Raw genomic sequence first — 19,233 nt, 5'->3', positions numbered from 1 at the left:
CATTGTATCCAAATTCAAAACTTCGAGGTTCATGTATTACCACTCAGAATCTGACCCTGGCAGGAAAGAACCAGTAGTAAAATAATTATGCCTTTCTATAGCTATATGGCCCTCATTATCCCTTTCCATAGCTAATGGCCCTCATTGATAGAGAATTTGGGTATCAGTGGGTGCATCTACATGTCCAAAGGATCTAGGAACAGTTTACTCATGAGTAAATTACTTGAGAGTAAACACTCCTGGGCACGTCTCTACACATGCACAGATGTGGGAAATTTGCTGCTCCTAGCAGCAGGCTGCTCCCACTCCCTGCAGCCCTGCAAGTGCCCCCTGTAGCAGCCTGGGGGAGCTCTAGGCTCCCCCTGGCTGCTAGCCCAGGGGCCAGAAGATAGCTGTCTCCTGGCAGGGGCTGGGACATGGCTCCCTGCCCCCAGGAGCTGCTGCCTGCCAGGATGGACTCTGCCACTGGAGCCTGGGCAAGGTCAATGCCCCCCTTACCCAGCAGCAGGGAGTTCCCAGCCCCTACTCTATGATCACAGAGCTGGCGCTGGGAAATAAGGATCTCCCAGCCTGGGTCCCATGACCGTGGGGTTTGGGCTGGGAGATAAGGATCTCCCAGCGATGGCCCTGTGACCATGGAGCTGGTGCTGAGAGATAAGGATCTCCTAGTCCTGTGACCACTGTCAGGACCTGGGGCCACTGTGGGTCCTGTGATATCCAAGCCCCTGCTGCATGATTGCCGAGTGGGGACTGGGAGCTCCCTACTGCCAGGGCTGGGAGTTCCCTACTGCTGGACATTGTCCCTGCCAGGGCTTTAATGGCAATGCCCACACCAGCAGCAGGCAGCTCCCAGGGGTAGGGCGCAATCTCCTGCCTTCTGCTGCCCGGCTGACTGGGAGTATATTTGCTCTTGGTCAGGCATCTACATGTGCCCTATTGTACAGTTACTAATCATGAGTACATTTGCTACTTGCATTTACAGGTAGCAAATTTACTTATGATTAGAGCCAATTACTGCACAGTAAGTGTCTGCACATATAGACACGGATGCTTATTACACTGTAATTAGTTCTACTGAGCAGTAAAGCATCTGGTATAGACATGCCCAGTGTTAACACAAGCAATGAAAGGGGTGGGGGAAGACCTTAACTGAAGCAATTTATTGAGAGCAACTGCTTGGATTTGGTCTTGCAGTATCCAGTCTATGTCACTGTATAGCATTGTAGTTTCATCACTTCTGATAGCGCATGAAGAGCTAAGGAATGTTTTGCAAGGGGACTTAACTTTGTTAAAATGCACACTGTAGCCTACAAACAGCGTATTAGTGCCAGTGTGCCAAGCATTTGCAAAGTCATTCTTTTAGTCAGAGAAAACAGCTACTGAGGGAGACATCTTATGGTTACCCAAGCATTGGTCTGCTGGCTTCCCAAGCAATGACAGGCTGAAGGCAGTGCAATTACTCTTTGTAAAGTTCTTGCCAACTATATAAGGGAAAGCTGGAGAAAGAAGGGCCTGTGAACTCCCTGTAGCCAGAGTTAAGTCAGTGGGTAGGCAGCAGAGAAGCACGTACATTAAAAAAGTACTAAAAAGGAGAATTTGTACTGAAGTGGTAGGCTGAACTGTCTCAAAATGATGATCTGATTACTCAAGGATCCTCCAGAGCTCACTCTCACCTAGGTTCCCTCCCGACATTGCTCCCCTGGTCTCACTGGAGAAGAATAAGCCTTCTGAGGCAAATAGAAACCCATCTAACTCTTCTGTTCCTGTTGTTGTCCCATCAGTAATCCCTCAATTTCAGGATGATCTCTGCCACATCTCATTGATGGGTCTTGAGGTGACGAATGAGTCCAATCCTTGAGCCACAGACCCATCCAGAGGAGTTGCAGGTCTTTCCGCATCTGCCCCCCAGGCCACATTTTGCCCACCCCTGGGCTAGGATTTCTCTCCTTTTTCTTCCTCCATTCTCTCTTCTCTACTTTGAGGGCAAGATGCTTAACCTCTAAATGGGCTGCCACTTGGCTGAGTTTGTGGCACCACTAAAGTTCATTGACAGGCAGCTCCTCCCAGCTCTTGGTGTCAGCATCTGTTTTCTTAAGGTATACCTTCAACGTGTCCTTGTAGCATTTCCTCTGTCCACCATGAGATCTCAGGCCACTATTAAACTGGGAGTAGAGCACTTCTTTTGGGAGTTGAGAGTTGGGCATCTGCACACAGTGTCCGATCCAGTAAAGTTGGCGCTTGCTTCATGTTCAGTGGTAACATTGGCTTCAGCAAGGATACTGGTATTTGTGTGGTGATCTTCCCATTTGATGTAGAGGATTTTCTGGAGGGATCATTGGTGATACCACTCCACGTTCTTGAGATGATGATAGGTTACCCACATTTCACATCCATAGAGGAGAGTGGGGACGATGGCTGACTTGTAGACCTGGATCTTTCTAGAAATCGCAATAAATAAAGAAACACTGAAACTATAGGAGACACTTGCACACCAGATCCTGTGCTGAATCTCCTCCTCAGTGTGATCCTATGCTGAATCTCCACCTCTGAGAGATGTGGCTACAAAGGTAGGAGGAGTGCTCAGCTATATTTGGGGTCTTCCCTTCCATGGTAATTTGGGGTGGGGGGTCACATGCATGACCCGGGGCAAACTGATAAAGCACTTTAGTCTGCTTGATGTTGAGACAGAAGCCCAAAGTTCAGTAGGCTTCTCTGAAAAGATCCACTGCAGTCTGGAGGTTTTTCTTAGTATGCACAAGGATAGCACAGTCATTGGCATATTGGAGGTTGAGGGTGGTTGTTTTGAATACTTCGGTCTTCAACTGAAAATGTCCCAAACTGAAGACCCCCCCACATCTATTCAGTATTCTACTTATGCTGGTCAGGGCAGTGGATAGCATGGCAGCATTTCTAGAAGTAAGTAACAAACATCAGATAGTGTGAGTTTTGTAATAATTTGTGTTTTTCTTATAAAGCCCCAACACCTAGTGTCATTTGGTTAGATAAGAGACTTCTTGTTTTAAGAAAGGAACTTTTTAGCCCATTTAATTGTCAGAAAATCCTTTTTTTTTTTTTTTTAAATGAGAGATACCCAAGTGCACCTTACAGGCTCAGAAACCAGAAGACAAATCGAAACTGCCCACATGTATTATTTTGTAAAAAGTTTCATGATTTTTACTCCAAGCATTTTGGGGTCAGCAATTCTGCAGAATTCATATTCATTTGTTTCTAATCTTCCATTGCCTTGCTCTGGTGCATATATCCTGAAGAATCTTCCTCTTCTGGAAGGAGAGAAGAACATATGTCTCTGTGCTGAAACATTTGTTAGAAAAATAAATAATTTTCCCTGCCCTACACATGCCAGCTCCAGCTGGACACAAGCAGCATGAGACAAGCTGCACTGCACTGTTGTTACCTGTTTGTGGAGACAACTTGATCATCATGTCAGCTCAAAGCATTTCAGAGAAAGGAATGGAAGGAAAGTTGGACCAGCTTCTGCATTTTACCCCCTGGCTGATCAAGAGACCCGGGGGCTCTGGCGACTGAGTTTTCACCTTTGAAGTTTGGCTCGTTGTCTGCTTTTTCCCCAGTCTAAGCTCCAATCTCATGGTTCATCAATTGAAAGCCAACTAACAACAGCCACACCAAAGAAACAAAGCACCTGGCTGTCCACTGATGTATACCTTATGTTCTCATAGGTGCGCTCTTTCCTTGCACTGTTGTAAGTGGCTACCCATGATGTTGGGGGGCGGAGTGGGGATCCAGTCTGGAAGCCTAAATCACTTCATTTATAGAAGCAAAGCTTTGAATGGCTGACAGAGATCACCACAAAGTGAACAATGCCAACAGCTGGTCCAGCCACACCTCCTTGGTTTCTCTTTTCTTTCTTGAAAGAAAAGCAAAATCCCTTCAGCCTGTCTGCTTGCTGCTTACTTTTCTGAGCCCTGCTTAAATGAACTCTGACATTCTCAAAAAACATGCAGAGTAATTCAATTAAACTGAAAAGGACTTCTGGTTATAGCATGCTCAATGCACGTTCTTAGGAAAGAACCTATTTAGGGGTTTGATTTCAGTTTCTCAGTTCATGTCTTTATTCCTCCCTCTGTATGGACTGTGCAGGGCTCCTAAAACCAGGCCAACTTTCCTGGGCACATGAGGTTACTATGGGTTGTGACAACACAGCTTTCCTTGCCTGTGAAGGGTGGGGGCGTTAAATTATAAGAGCACAGCACACCCCCTTTCACCTCTTTACTCCTAGGCTCAGGTTTCTGTGCTGTGATATCCTATGAGCCTCTCTGCTCACTCTCAGCCAATTTGTATGAGAGTCATCATTCAAGAAGCTTGCTCTACCAGGGAAGCAGGGTTCACGGTTTGTGACATCAGAGAATCCAGACAGGAGGTTTGCATGCCAAGAGCTGGGACACACGAGGAAGCGTCGAGAGGGAGCACCGCCCGCAGCTCTCCAGACCCCAGGCAGCTGGTAACGGGGTTGTGGCATAGTCCTGGGTCCAGTGCTCTCTGTGCTGATTTCTGAATGCAGAGCAGCTTTAGGGTAAGCGCATGCTTTCACTTGTCAATCAGGTTTAGGAAATGCCGTGGGTAAGACAGCACCCTTCAGCACCCCTGGAGGCATCAGGACTAGTCCTGGCTCCCGCAGGCACAGGGTCTCTAGGGGCTCCCATGCGCATGGCTTTTCTCTTCCTTCCAGAGCAGGTCAGGCTCCCTCAAGCAGTGCCCAGTCAGAACAAGAGTGTCTGTGTGAAAGCATCTGCTCGTTTGCCATGGACTTTGGAAGGGGTTAGCCAGGGAAGCATATCAGCACTCTGAAAACAATCAGATTTATATTTTATAGGAACAAATTCTCCAGGACAAGCCCTTCTACTAATGGCTAGATTGGGGAGCATGGAAGCTGTCAGAGAGAGATGCAGAGAAACTAGTGGGTCAATGGAATAAGGTGAACCAAGATAGGGAGAAACACTTCTAACCTACTAGGGGCTGAGTTCACAGTACTGCCTGCAGTTAAGGATGAACTGGCACTTCACATCGGAAGACCTGTCTGCTGTTTACAACTATTGGGAGTGAATCTTTCTGTGCTAAGTGCCTGTCTCAGGGCACTTTTTATATGGAGAGATAGGGAGGAGTTTCACTGAACACTGAACAAGAATGAGATTAGGGGGAAAAAAAAGGTTTTGTCCATGTTAAAGAGATTCTTCCAATTACAAAAAAGATGTGACTGTATCATAATGCATCCAGCATAAGGGGGCTGAATTAAAATTGCCCAGGCAACCTTATCTGAGAGACTTCCTAAATCTGAGATAAGCAATATTACCGGAATGTACTTTTAATATTGTAATTTGCATGCAGTTAACAATTATAATGGTTTGGGGCTCAAAAAGAATGTCAGCCATTTATATTTGACTATATTAGGTTTGTCACGTTCTTTGAGACACTTGCATAATGGTTTTCATGCAAGTGGCTCAAAGAACTTAAGATTCACAAGATTTCCTCTAAGGGACAAATATTGTTTCCAACCCACAGATGGAAAAACAGAGGCTTGCGCAGTGACCTGGACTTCCTGGATCAAGTAGAAAACCAGTGGTACCACTGGGAAGAGAGCCCAGGAGTCCTGACTTCATGTTTGCCTTTTTTACCAGCCTCTGCTTACCTGAAGTTGACGGAGCATGAATGCAGCCAAAAGGCTATTGCTCCCCAATATACGGTAGTGTTAAAAGTCACTAGAGGTAGCGGGGTAATAGCAGTGTAGTTCTAATCTCTGTACCATGAACCTGGCTCCTTTAATGCAAAGGCTTCATGTTTGTTGACCTAATTAAATTTATTACACATGACTGTGCAGGGACCCAGATCCTCAGTCAGAAGTTCCCCATCATGGACCCTTAGGACCATTCCCTTCCTCCTTTATATTCCAAAATTGAGTGGAAGGTCCGTCAGCATAGGAGAGAACAAAGCCAGGTTAAAACCAGTCTCAGACTGCTGCTCTAACTCTAGCCCCAGTGCTAAGAAAGAACCTGGAGTCACCAACCATGCAGCACCTTTTCATACAGAGTGGCTGGGGCCACTCCAATTGAGTATAATAAATGATAAAGGAACAATATAAGCTGTGCTGTAAATAATAATGCTGTGATTCCATTGATGGCTTTTGGTGGCATTATAAATGATGGGAGAGAAGTCAGGAGGTCTTTTCACACCAGCAGACTCACACTGGAATTATAGATCTAATTTAAGTGCACTTGGGGGGTAAATTATTTATTGGATTGTAAAGCTCATGGAGATGGATGTTCGAGTAGTCAAGAGTCCTGGACTAGGTAAGCATTCCTGTCCTAATAACTGTATGTGGAATTCAGTCCTGTGCAGAAGGGCCAGCTCAACACTTCAAGGCTTATGCACCATTAAAGGTCTTCACCAGCCTGTGACTCCCACAGTTCACTGGACTACATACATGGGTGAATTGTACAATAGACCCAGGGGATGGCTGCCCTGAACTAGGTTCCATTTTCACTGTTGAACTGGAGATGGACAAAAAATTATTTTCAAGCTAATGGAGAAATAATAGATTTTTTGTGATTCCCTGGAAGAATGTTATTTTGCTGTGTTACAATGAATGAATATGATGTCCTGAGGTTACCAGTATCCATGCTTACTGGGCATAATTCTCATGTCGTTTAAGGTGTGTGTTTCTCTGTCTTAAGGGGAATAGCTCAGTGGCGAGAGCACTAGATAAAACACTAAACTTTGGAGAATCCGGTTATTTCTCTCTTCCATAGACTCCCTGTGTGATGCAGCAAAAATAAGAACCTAACTCTGCCTTAGTTTCACCACCTGTAAAATGGTATAGTAGCTCTGCTGTGCCTCTCAGGGGTGTTTTGAGGATAAATGCAGAAGGATGAGGCTTGTACAAAAGTAACTAAGATATAGAACAAAATTACTGATAATGCATAAACTGCAAAGGCTTAAGGAGGTTTGCTATGTGTAAGCACCCAGCCATTTGGTGGCTTAGCTAAATTCTCTGAAGCTGCAAAGTCACAGTGGAAATCTTACGATTAGATGCTTTTTCAGCAAGATCTTCTCTTGTCAAACCAAAAATATCTCTGGGACAGACTTTCTGTAGACAGCACTTTATATTTTTGGATCTGGCTGGGAACAGAAGCTAGAAACAAGGCTTGAAAACAAGCAAAAACTGCAACGCTGTAGTATTAAAGAAGACTTAGGTTGGACTTCATATCAGGATTTAGGGAAAGCTATGGCAGGCAGAAAAAACTTATAGCAGATGGTCTGTTTTGAAACATCTTAATCTGACCCCCATGCAATGAGGGGTCAGATTTTCATCCGACCAGTCATTTTTGAAGCTGTCTGTAGCCATGGACTTCTGTTTGGTCATGGCTATAAACTGATTTCTGTGGCCAGATGAGGCAAAATTTGTCACTTCTGTCTATGCCCTTAAGGAGGAGTACGTACTAGTTAAAAAAGAGAAACAGGAGTCAGAATTCATGTCCTGGACTCTGTGTGACCTTGGGTCAGTCATTTAACTTCCCTGTACTTTAGATTTCTCATCTGTAAACTGAACATGGTAATAATTACCACTCTGATAGAGGGCTTAATTAAATCAGCCTCTATACCACTTTGGTATCCAGATACACATGACACAATAAATACAGGATATTGTTGATAAGTCTGTTTATTTTCTGAACCAGATCACTTTTTAACTAAATAGAAACCACTGAGTTCTGCTTAGTTGTGCTATAGCCCAGAGCTACACTTATTAAGATTCTTTGTATTATTAATAAAGGAGACCCTTGGGGGCAGCATAGACTTCTGTTTTACATCAGGAAAGCATATGACATGATCCATATAAACTGGAAAGCTGACTTCAGAAAGCTTTGGATCCGGTCCCTGATGGAGTAGAAGGAAAGTTTTGAATTACAGGAATGTGACATAACTAGGAATGTTACAGTAAAAGGATTTACTAGAATGCAATTGTTTTCAGAACAAGATTTCACTCCACTGTCGACCTGATAGTTGGTCTAATTAATAATATATGTTATTGGTCATCTGAGTCTGACAGTCTTCCTGCTGCGACTAGAAGTGCCAGTCAAGATTGTCTAAATTGTTTTTGTCCAAAACTTGGACTTTCAGGCCAAAAAAGGAAGAAGGAAATAGATGAAAACTTCACTTGGACTTTCAAAACAATATTGAATGATAAATATAGAAGGGCTAATAGAATGATCAGGGAATAGAACTCCTTTCTAATAAGAAGAGACTAAGAAAGTTTGGCTTTTATAACCTGCAAAATGAAGGCTATAAAGGAATATGATTGCTGTCTATAAATAGACCAGGGGGAACAAACAACAGGGAAGCAGAGGCAGTCTTTAGGCTAAAGGACAATGCTGGCATAAGAGGAAGTGGGCATAAGATGGTCATAAATACACCTGGGCTGAAAATTAGAAGTTTGTTCACCATCAGAGAAGCAAGTTGCAAGAGCAGCCATCCAGCAGGAATAGTAAGGCCAGACAGCTGAACTACTGTAACTTTAAGCAAACTACTATCATTTGAAGACAGAGCTTGTTCACTTCATAAATAAAATTATGAGCTGGTTATGGTTACCTATGATAGTAAGGGACCAAACCCAGTCACCTAGAAGATCCCTGCTGGGCCTGTGAATAATATGCTCTTTGTTACAGCCATTATGAACAATTCATGCTAGACTTCATGAAAGTTTCATGATTAACAAGCATTTTCACCAGCATTTGGCAGCTGTCAGAGTGTTTGCTACTGATAGAATAGAACAATGACCAAACTATCTGCTTTTATATGAGAAAATATTTGTGAATTGCTTTTGATATTCAGTGTACTGCTCCTGGCCCCCATTCTCTGTTCTTAAAACCTGAAATGCCCTGCACACTGTCGCTCTTGACAGTTTATGCTACTGTTAGACTGTGAACTCAATTTTGAAACATGTGTTGAACCCAATCTCAATTTACCAGAGAGCAATATGTTGCATTGCATCCCAGACAGATGCTGAGCCCAGGAGAGGTACTTGACACCTTGAAGGACTGAGCTATAGGACTTTGAATAACTCAACTTCTGCCTCTCCTGCCCCCACCAGAACGACGTGGAGTGGGGGGTTTCTTGTCAGGGGACAACAAGTGGGACAAGCTCAAAAAGAGGAAGGGATCAAGCATTTGGTTAAGATGATAGAATCCTTCTTCAGAGCAGAAGTCTGATCTGTTTGAGGAAGGGAAGTGCAAGAGGCTGGCTGTTACTATATGTCAGAAGGACTGCAGGTGAGAGAAGGTCCATGAAAGTCTGCTTTGTGTGAAAGTGCAAACCTAACTCTTGGAACTGGGGCGATGAGATAGGGGGAAGGCTCTTCCAGGTCTTCTTCTGTTTTCTGAAGTTAGCAACAATTCCTTCCTAAGTCTGCAGTCTTTCCTTGCCAACACATTGTCCTCCAAGAGGCACTTTTACATGTGCTCTGGAGGTGGGGGATGGGACAGTGCTTTAATTACAGCAGCTGTGAGAGCTGCTCAAATTAAAGTGCCACAACAACTTGTGTATCAGCATCCCCACACTTGAAAATGGCGGTGGGAGTGCTTGAACTAAAGTTCATTCAATGAGCTTCAGTCCATGCACCCTCACTGCCATTTTGACGTGCAGGGCTACTGATGCACAAAATGCAGGAGGCTGCTGAAGCATGATAATTACCACGAATAATCGAGTCTGCTCCGATGCACTGTAGTTCCAGTGCGTTGGAGCAGCCTCCCCGCTCCTGTACAGGCACTGGTCCTACTGTCTCCGGGAAACTATAGTGAGGTGTGAGAGTGACTAGAGGCTGGGACATGCAGGCATTCATTTGGGGCTAATTGGAAATCATCCATATTCCAATGGAAGATAGCAGACAAGTGAACTCAGATATGTGTCTTAAGACTCCAGAGCTAGAAACAAACAGTGACTGCACTACATCTAGACCTGAGTCCCTCTACAGCAAACTGGTGACCATCCAGAGGGGGTTAGTGGGGTCCTGGGCCAGGTTGTAACAGTGGCAACCGGTGGAATGGGCAGAAGACCTAAGTCCTATTTCTAGCTCTGCTGTGCACCTACTGCTTGCTTGGATAAGGTCTTGTCACTTCTGTTTACAGGTGGAGAAAGAGAAGCAAAGTGAGGATTATAGCAATTGCCTGCTTTGCAAAGTGTGTTGTGATCTCTGGATCAAAAGTGTTATATAAGAGGTAGATATCATCATAGGGCAAAGCACCGTCATTCAATCTGGGTGGCAGGCTATTCCTTAAATTCTCCCACCTTCCACTCCACAGTTAGGTGGGTTTTGATTCCTCACTCCTATGCCCCATGTAGTTAGTGCTCCAGGCCCCCAGCTGTCCTAGGTCTGTTCTCATATCAGTAACTACATAAAGGCACAGCTGGGGAATTGCTGTCGTAACCTACAACGCAAGTAGAGCAGCTTGAATTTTAAATGATTTTTTCCTCTTCTCTCTTTGCTATATTTGGGCTGCTGCGGCTCTCTCTGTATCAACTCCCAGCTCACTAGTGTCCCAACAGCTCCACACTTTAATAATTTAAAGTGATTTACATTCCCTGAAGTACATCAAAACAGATTTATTACGATTGTTTGTGACCTGTTCCCTAAGCACTTTTCTGATGTCTGTTCCTCATTAGAGTTCACCACCCAGGTCCATTCTGAATGATAATAGGAAGGTAACTGCTATTTCTTGAAGTCAACTGCTCCTAGGAGCCAAGCATGTTAAGATAAGGACATGCAGGTCTGGGTATATTAAAACTGCTAAGGAGGTAAGGTTTTCAACAAATAATCCCTCGAATAGGTTCAAGCTAAAAGGTTGTTCCATTTCCCCCTTAATTATTCTTATTTTTTTCCTTTCCCTTATGGGAATTTGATACGAATATATCACATATTGTGGCCCACTAATTCTCTGGTGGTACCACTTCATTTCTCTGGGCACAAATCAACCTCCTTATCCACTGGGTCATTTAGTTAGCCCTCTTTTGTAGCAGTATCTGTACCAATGTATTCTGTTCTGTGGGACTGGCTCTATTTTGTGCCATACCTATCTGCTCTCAACAATTGTTCCCATTATCCTCTGCTCCAGTGTAGCTCCCTCTACATTTGACTGAGTATGACCCATTCCACATAAAAAGCAGCTTATTTATTATTTGTATCATGGTCGTATCTACTCACCCTCGGCACATTAGACGCTGTATCTACTTATAAGAGGACAGTTCCCACACTAAGTACTGTATACAGTTTATGTGAGCAAAAATACAGGCTACATAGGGATAAGGCTCAAAGATGGAAAACTGAGGCATAGAGAAATAGAGACTTATTGAAGATCATACGGAGATTTTGAGAGAAAAGGAAGCCCTAAAGCAAGCTTTACTGAATCTCAATCCACAGTTTCACCCGCAAGATAGCGTTGCTGGCTGAGTCAGTCGGACTTCTTCTGCATACTTTGGTCCACTCTTCTTTGATCTAGGCCTTTGCTTTGTGAATAATGCCGCCCTGATCTGCAACACCACACTACCCTACACGGCTCACCGAGTTCTGCATTGAATCTGTGCCAGCGCATCTCTTTCAAGGCAAGTCTGCACAGTGCTGCCTGAATGAAGCCTACTTCATTCAGCATGCAGGCAAGCCCTCTCAGTTGCTCCTCTCACGTGTCAATGTGCCCCGCTCATGCTAAATAGCAGTCATGCAGAAGCATCCAAAAGGATTCCTTAAACACCCAGATTGAGGTCTGCAGATTCATCCTTGACCCTTGGCCCCCTGGATCTGAACAGCACTTCATTGTGCTCCATAGAAAGAAGACTTCAGCATCATTTTTCACTGACAGAGACTAAAATGACCAACCTGTTGCTTGCAGAAGAGTGAAAGGTCAGGCCAAGTCCACTTTGTGGCTACTTGTTTTTCTCCACAGTGACCAATTTTAGACAGTAATAGGTGCATCAATAATGTGTCTCTGTCTTTCCTTTACCGCTCAGGCTTTTTATTGATTGCAGTCTTGCAGTCTCCATTTACTAGCTCAGACCCAGAAAACCAGGCTCTTGCAGTCACTCACAGCATGTTCTCTCTGTGAGCAGGATGCAAAGAGCTGAACTAATTTGGAATCACACAGGGGTCATCTGTAGGTTCAAACCCAGAGTCTTCCTGTTTTGTGGTGCTTCATAACTAAGGTTTTGGAGTTTGTATATGCCCTTGGGATTCACCTGGTAGCAGAGCTGCCGTGAATCTGTTTGCAAGCTTGGATGCAGCAGATGGAAGAGTCACTCTGAGGATTATGCGCTGTCCCTGCTCCGCAGGCACAAAACTCCAGCTGCTGCAGCTCAGGCAGTGGGAAAAGATTGAAGGCAGTAAATAGCCTTAAGGATAGGAGATTTCTGATATGCATTTTCTGAAAGCCATCCCTAGCTGAAACCATGTTCATCCCAAGATGAGGAATGAGTCAGCCACTGAGACTGGAGCTACCAGGACCTCGCAAAAGAAAACAATAAGTAGCACATTCAGGAGAATACACAATCTACCCCAACTTCTGGGGCCAATCAGCAAAGAAAAATACTGGCCCACTGCATCACAAACCTTCTCTGACAGAGTTTCCAAACCCAAAGCACAATTAAGCTCCCCTCTGATATTCAGTAAGGGAATGTTTGAGTAATTAATTCTCATTTAACCCTGTCAGTATCCAAATTGCAGCCCAACCATCATAGGACTCCTTTCTTCACTCATGGCTTTTGCTAGTCATCTCTCTCAGAACAAGAAAAAGCTCAAAGCCATGTCTTAGGAGATCAGAGAACTGTAAAATCAGCCATGAACCTCACCCATAGCCTAGGGCTTATTAGCCCTTGGCCCCCACGTTCTTCCTAGCCTTCCCCATGCTCCCTCAGCTACCTCTCAGTTTCTCTACTTGGTAGGACCTTACTGCTCTACATTGCTTTTTTCCTCCTCATCTAGTTTCCCCCCTTCAACCAGTACCATCACCACCTGCTAATGCATTTCTGCCTGGGCTGCAGTCTTCTATAGAAGCTGCTTCTAATTGGCTGCTTGATTACAGGTGAAGGACATAATTAAGTCTGCCGTGAACTCATTCTGGGCTGCTGCTGTTGAATATATATATATATATATATATATATATAGCCTATCACCATCTCCCTTTCTGCTTCCTCCTTTTTAGAATATGGATAGTAATGTATGCAGACTCTGCTAGGTAGTGCTTGTGACATCCAGCAGCTTAACATTTGTTTAATAGCAATATGACTGCCCTCTGTGGCAGCAGCAACTGCATGCATAAGAGAGGCCATTGTTTATTTGAAAAATTAAAACATGAATTTAAATTAATTTGTAAACACAGGAAGAAAAAAATGTCTGGGTAAGGACTGAGGAGTCATTGAGAGAAGTTCAGTGAAGATATCTGGCTGCAGTCACAAGCATAAGGAAGAACAACATCAGAGGCTTGGGTATATCAGAAAGGAATGAAAAACATGTAGTGAGCTTGATTCATTTAGTTATGCTAAGAGACCCTTTTCTGCATTTAAGCCTGTGCATTTAAGGCATTAGTTTGATCTTGAGATGTCTCAATTCAGCTTGCTAGTCCTGGGCATATTTCCTGTGAAACTTTGTGCACAGCAGCATAACTACTGGTGGGCAACTGGGGCACAAGCCTTGGCACTGAAGTAGAGGGAGTGAAAGTACAGAGGTACTGCCAACCTGGCTGCTGCTGCCACTGCCACTTGGGGTACACAACCTTCTTGTTATACCTCTGCTTGGGCAGGCCACTTAGCTGCTCTGCGCCTTAGATGTCCACCTGTACGACAAGGATAACAGCATTTACATGCAGAGCTGATTGGGAGCTTTTAAAATGGCTTCTCAGTAGGAAACCTTATTCGTCAAGCAGAAAAAGATTTCTAGTGTCCTGGACAGAAGTTCTGGTCAAAAGCAGAGAGAGAAAGAAAGGCATTTCTCCATACAGAATAACCAAGAGATAGACGGTTAGAGAAATCATGTAGTGTATGGGAGGCTCAAATGTATGTGTTTGCACTGGTAAATGCGGGGGACTGACTGGTTAAGCAGCAGCTCTGCAGCAAAAGACCTTGGGTTTACTGTGGATGGTAAGCTGAATATGAGCCAGTAGTGGTCCCTTGTTGTGAAGAAGGCTAATGGCATACTGGGCTGCATACGTAGCAGATAAAGGGAAGTGATTATTCCCCTCTATTTGACACTGGTGAGGCCACATCTGGAGTACTGGACCCCCCACTACAGAAAGGGTGTAGAAAAATTGGAGAGAGTCCAGTGGAAGGCAACAAAAATGGTGAAGGGGATGGGGCACATGACTGATGAGGAGGGGCTGAGGAAACTGGGCTTAGTCCGGAGAAGAGAAGACTGAGAGGGGATTTAATAGCAGCCTTCAACTACCTGAAGGGGAGGTCAAAGAGGATAGAGCTGGACTGTTGTCAGTGGTGGCAGATGACAGAACAAGGAGCAATGGTCTCAAGTTGCAGCAAGGGAAGTTTAGGTTAGATAGGATGGAAAACCTTCTCACTAGGAGGATAGTAAAGCACAGAAACAGGTGACCCAGAGAGATGATGGGCCATCTTTGGAGATTTTTAAGACCCAGCTACACAAAACCTTGGCTGGGATGACCTAGCTGGGGCTGGTCCTGCTTTCAGCAGTGGGTTGGACTAGATGGCCTCCTGAGGGTCCTTCCAACCCTGATTTTCTACGATTCTTTGATAAGACCAGGGATTTCAAAGTTAAACTACTTATATCTTAACATGATCCATGCTCACCTAGACTACTACTTGCTTTCAATTACAGGCACTGGGAGTGAATGTTAAGTAGGAAAAAGTATGCGTCCTTATCTTGAGTTAAATTGTAGTGAGCAGAAAGTAGTCTGTTGTTCCCACATGTTGAGTTTGGTAATTTAAAAAACTATGGGGAGACTAGGCTTATCTCAGTAGAGATGGTTGGGAATATCTAATCAAAATGGGTTTTTTTCAGCCAAAAAAAAAAAAGCGGGGGGGGGGGCGGCTGCCAATCTTGGCTGAAATTTTTAATTGAACCCACCAACCAAATTTAATATTTTTTAAAAAAATGAAGTGTTTTGATAATATCCCATTTTCACATCCCTGATAAAGTTTCAAACTTTTAATAAGACAGATTTTTCATTATGTTTTTACATGAAAGGATTTTAGAACAGCCCAGATCAGTGCAAAATTAAACAGTTTGATCATACCTACCTGATTTCTTTAATCACATTTTCAGTTTGTGGATGTCATCGTTTTTTAAAAATTATTGTTTTCATTCCATTTAATAACACAAACATATTTGATTGGGTAGAATTTCTTGAGAAAAAGAAAATCCAATTCCTATCTGGCTTTTAAAATCCTCAGAAACAGGGAATGGCTGCGATTTGATTGATGCATAGGGAGGAACTTTGTTTGGCTCTCTGCTGGTAGGTAGATGAGGAAGGATGCCAAGGGTAGGGAAAGACATGAGAATACAATAGCTATGGTATTTGTCTAATACTTTAATGACCTTGATTCTAGGGCCTGCACTGCTCTAGACAAGTCACCCGTATCTCAATCTCTTACTTGTTAAATAGGAATAACAGCAATTTCTCACCTCACAGGGGTGTTTGGAGTAAAAATATATTAAGGACTGTGAGGAACTCGCATGTTTTGGCAATTGGGAAGACGGGTCACAAAAAAAAAAAAAAGACAGTTAAAAAAAATAAGAATGATTATTCCCCTCCTCTCTACCTGAATATGTTTCCAGAAATTATTTACCCATTATGCAAGTCAGGAAGTAATTTCTTCCCTCAGTCTGTACATGTGGACACAGGAAGAGATCTTTCCACTAAACCTTCCTTTACATATTGCTATGTAAGTTATACTGTGCATGGTTTTGTTCATTGTACTTCCCTCATATTATTAGCAAGTAAAAATGTTTAAAGTTATTTATGGGGAGGGAGAATCAAATTTCCCCACAGAGAATATTGGCAATAGAAAAGTCAGAATGATTTTAATCCTGTCCAGCAGAGAGAATTCCCGGTTGCTTCTGCTCGTTAGTCTTTTGTTTTGCAAAAGTTTATCTTTGGTTCCCAGTGGGTCATACTAAACTTGATTTGGTAGAATCTGATCCATGACATTTCTTCTCCTAACACAGTCTCTGCATCAGCTGGGGATGTCTTTTTCTCTCTCTCTCTCTCTTTTTTTTTTTTCTTGTTTCTGAGTACCAGGCAGCCAGATTGTTCCTGAAAATGAACATGAAATTCTGAGATGTCTAAATCAGCTTTCAGTATATGGGAAGGCAAAAAGGTAAGCTTCAGGTCTCCTGGATTCAACCTCTGTCTCTGCTATTGACCATGAGCAAATCATAGTATTTCTGTGCCTCAGTTTATCTATCTTTAAACATAGCTGATGATAGCTAACTAACTAATGTATGCCCCTCAGATAAAATGTGCTATATCCAAAGTTGTATTATATTATATTATTTTATATTTTATCCTGAAAATAAAAAAAAGAAGCTGATTTTTAAAACTGATGGAAGGAAGTACTTCTTTTATGCAGCACATAATTAACATGTGGCACTCATTGCAACAGACCTTATTGAAGCCAAGAGCTTAGGAGGATTCACAAAAGGATTAGACATTCATATGAATAATGAGAAATTCTATTAGAGAAAATAAAAAATGTATAAGGCATGGAGAACTTCATGCTTCAAGGTATAAACCAACCACTAATTGATGAGAGTTAGGAAGAAACTTCCCCCTATGGGCAGGATAATCTATGGTGGTTCATTATATGGCTTCTTGCACCTTGTTCTGAAGCATCTGGTAGTGACTAGCGATAGGATTTTGGACTAGCTGAATTATTGTTCTGATCCAGCAAGGCAATCCCTGTGCTTGTCTTTGGTGTTTTTATACCCAGATACTTAAATAGGATACACTAAATGCTGTCCTACATTTCAGTAGTGCAGTCTTAATGGAGTCAATGGAGTTGCATGATGCCCCTGAAGAATTAGGACCATCCTCTAAGATGGAAGGATGCGAAGGAGAATTGTACCTTACAATATAGTTTCCAATCACTCCTGTCTATATATTTATCCAGGTCCCATCTATATATTTATCATCCCCATCTATATATTTATCCAGGGTCTCCTACAAACGTGTTTGCATAAGACATACACCCATTTAGCAAACACATCAGGTAGCCGACAATGTTTGAAGATATTGAACAAGCAATTATGGTTCATTCGATCAAAGGCTTTCATTTGATCCAGGCTCAATTAACAGAGAAGGAATTGCCACATCTCTCCCCAAGTTCAGAAGTATCTGCAATTCAGCTTAGATTATTGCTATATTTCTGCTGCCTTTGATAGTACAAGACTGATTACAAGAAATAAGAAAAAAGGAGTGACCTTCCACATGCTTTTCCAATGGTATTTCAGCTGGTATGTTATAATCACTGTTTAATACAGAAATTGGTCTTCAGTTATTAATATAGAAATTATCACCTTCTTTGACTAATAAAATCAATAAAGGCTCCATCTTGTGAAAGAGCGAGACAACCTTCTCTCAGCTCATAATTAAATATGTCTATCTCAACTGATGCAATAATAACCTTCAGAGTTTTAGGTAATTAATTATAATAGTATATAACAGAATACCTTTCAGCTCAGTCGGTTTTACAAACTGGGGTCCCAATTCTGGAAAACATCCTTACCAAAAGCAGTGCTTAAACACATGTAGAAGCAGAAGGAGATGCTTACTAACCGCTGAAATGGAGGATGGATGTATACAGGAGAAACCAAAAGCTTTCCTGAGTCAGCAGCTACTGGTTGCGTAACACATAGCCCTGAGATGCAGGTCCTTCTGGGCTGTTGGGAAGAAGGGCACTATAGCTTTACTTTTCAAAAATGAGTGTGTGAAGTTGGGCATCTACATTTATTCTTGGAAGCTTAAATAAGTCTAAATAAGTCAACCTTTCAGTGGTTCTGGGCACCCACAGCTGTCCCTCAAGACCATGTAAGCTGCAAATATTCAGTATCTCTCTGTTTCTTGCTTTGGTGCCTACCTACAGATATACAAGTTTTGGCATATTTGTTAATGAGGAGGTTGTGGGAAGAAGAAGGTTCTGGCCAAAGAGATTAGAGCAAAACTCCTACTCTTACAAAAAGCACCAAGAGATGCTCCCTATTCACACACTGCAGATAAGTTATCAGCTGTTATGGCCTCCTTTTGTAGCAAGTCACATCTACCTCAAATTATCTTCTATGTGTGCTGTGTTGGGTTTGGTACCTGTATTTCTGCCAGAAAGCTTGCTCAAGTAATCCACCATTTCTTTCTGTCTTTTCTGGCCTTGTGATGTTAATTGTTCACATTTAGTCACAATTCAGAGCAACTATTAATAAACATATACTTAAGAATGTATAAAAGGGAGGTCATCTTTGTCATCTTTGAAAACTCATGGCAAGCAGGAGAGGTCCTGGATGACTGGAAAAGGGCAAATATGTTGCCCATATTTAAGAAAGGGAAAAGGTGTATCTAGGGGACTATAGACCAATCAGCCTCCTGTCAGTCCCTAGAGAAAGGAGCAGATCCTCAAGGAATCCATTTCTAAGTATTTGGAAGATAAAAAGATGATTAGAACAGTCGGGATGAATTCACCAAGGGCACGTCATGCCTGACCTACCTGATTGCCTTCTATGATGAGATGACTGGCTCTATGGGTGCAGGGAGAGCAGTGGATGTGTTGTACCTTGATTTTAACAAGGTTTTTGATATGGTGTCTCACAGCATTCTCGCAGGAAAGCTAAGGAAGTATGGGCTGGATGAATGGACTGTAAGGTGGATAGAAAACTGGCTGGAGCATCAGGCTCAGAGAGAAGTAATTAATGGCTTGATGTCTAGTTGGCAGCCGGTATCAAGTGGAGTGCCCTATAGGTCTGTCCTGGGGCCAGTTTTGTTCCATGTTTTCACCAACGACCTGGAAGATGGCATAGCATGCACCCTCAGCAAGTTTTCAGATGATGCCAAGCTGTGGGAAATAGTAGATACTCTGGAGGGTAGGGCTAGGATTCAGAGTGACCTAGAAAAATTGGAAGACTGGGCCAAAAGAAATCTCATGAGGTTTAACATGGACAAGTGCAAAGTCCTGCACTTAGGACAAAAGAATCGCATGCACCAGTACAGG

This window comes from Crocodylus siamensis, chromosome 11 (genome assembly GCF_052110815.1).
Source record: "Crocodylus siamensis isolate JL-2025a chromosome 11, ASM5211081v1, whole genome shotgun sequence".
NCBI classification, from domain to species: domain Eukaryota; kingdom Metazoa; phylum Chordata; order Crocodylia; family Crocodylidae; genus Crocodylus; species Crocodylus siamensis.
Note: the sequence above shows the minus strand (reverse complement) of the source record.